The 957-nt window shown below is 49.1% G+C and overlaps 5 non-coding genes across 5 annotated transcripts; all 5 read left to right on the top strand.

Moving 5' to 3' along the window:
* Window positions 1–80: 80 nt before the first annotated feature.
* Window positions 81–152, top strand: Pmar_PMAR000993. Its single transcript has one exon. It is a non-coding gene; the product is annotated as a tRNA-Trp (tRNA).
* Window positions 153–383: 231 nt separating this feature from the next.
* Pmar_PMAR000992 lies at window positions 384–455 on the top strand. The gene has a single exon. It is a non-coding gene; the product is annotated as a tRNA-Trp (tRNA).
* Window positions 456–535: 80 nt separating this feature from the next.
* Pmar_PMAR000991 lies at window positions 536–604 on the top strand. Its single transcript has one exon. It is a non-coding gene; the product is annotated as a tRNA-OTHER (tRNA).
* An 82-nt stretch (window positions 605–686) lies between these two features.
* Pmar_PMAR000990 lies at window positions 687–755 on the top strand. The gene has a single exon. It is a non-coding gene; the product is annotated as a tRNA-OTHER (tRNA).
* An 80-nt stretch (window positions 756–835) lies between these two features.
* On the top strand, window positions 836–907 carry Pmar_PMAR000989. The gene has a single exon. It is a non-coding gene; the product is annotated as a tRNA-Trp (tRNA).
* The last annotated feature ends 50 nt before the right edge of the window (window positions 908–957 follow it).

The raw sequence follows: 957 nt of genomic DNA, 5'->3' as shown, positions 1-957 counted from the left end.
ATAGTAGACTACGAGTTGTAGGAAAATACAAAATACTCACCTATATGTTTCCTTTCGAGGATGCTGAACAACGTCGGTTTGGCTCTGTGGCGCAACGGTAGCGCATCTGACTCCAGATCAGAAGGTTGTCCGTTCGAATCGGGCCGGGGTCATATGGTAGACTACGAGTTGTAGGAAAATACAAAATACTCACCTGCATGTTTCCTTCGAGGATGCTCATCATCGTCGGTTTGGCCCTGTGGCGCAACGGTAGCGCATCTGACAGATCAGAAGGTCGTCCGTTCGAATCGGGGCGGGGTCATATGATAGACTACGAGTTGTAGGGAAATATACAAAATACTCACCTGCATGTTTCCTTCGAGGATGCTCATCATCGTCGGTTTGGCTCTGTGGCGCAACGGTAGCGCATCTGACTCCAGATCAGAAGGTTGTCCGTTCGAATCGGGCCGGGGTCATATGGTAGACTACGAGTTGTAGGAAAATACAAAATACTCACCTGCATGTTTCCTTCGAGGATGCTCATCATCGTCGGTTTGGCCCTGTGGCGCAACGGTAGCGCATCTGACAGATCAGAAGGTCGTCCGTTCGAGTCGGGGCGGGGTCATATGATAGACTACGAGTTGTAGGGAAATATACAAAATACTCACCTGCATGTTTCCTTCGAGGATGCTCATCATCGTCGGCTTGGCCCTGTGGCGCAACGGTAGCGCATCTGACAGATCAGAAGGTTGTCCGTTCGAATCGGGCCGGGGTCATATGATAGACTACGAGTTGTAGGAAATACAAAATAATCACCTGTATGTTTCCTTTGGATGATGCTGAACAACCTCAGATTGGTCTTGTGGCGCAACGGTAGCGCATCTGACTCCATATCAGAAGGTTGTCCGTTCGAATCGGGCCGGGGTCATTTGATAGACTGCGAGTTGTAGGAAAATACAAAATACTCACCTGTATGTT

The sequence above is a fragment of the Perkinsus marinus genome, assembly GCF_000006405.1.
Source record: "Perkinsus marinus ATCC 50983 genomic scaffold scf_1104296974536, whole genome shotgun sequence".
In the NCBI taxonomy this organism is placed as follows: domain Eukaryota; phylum Perkinsozoa; order Perkinsida; family Perkinsidae; genus Perkinsus; species Perkinsus marinus.
Note: the sequence above shows the minus strand (reverse complement) of the source record. Positions and strands in the feature narration are given on the sequence as shown.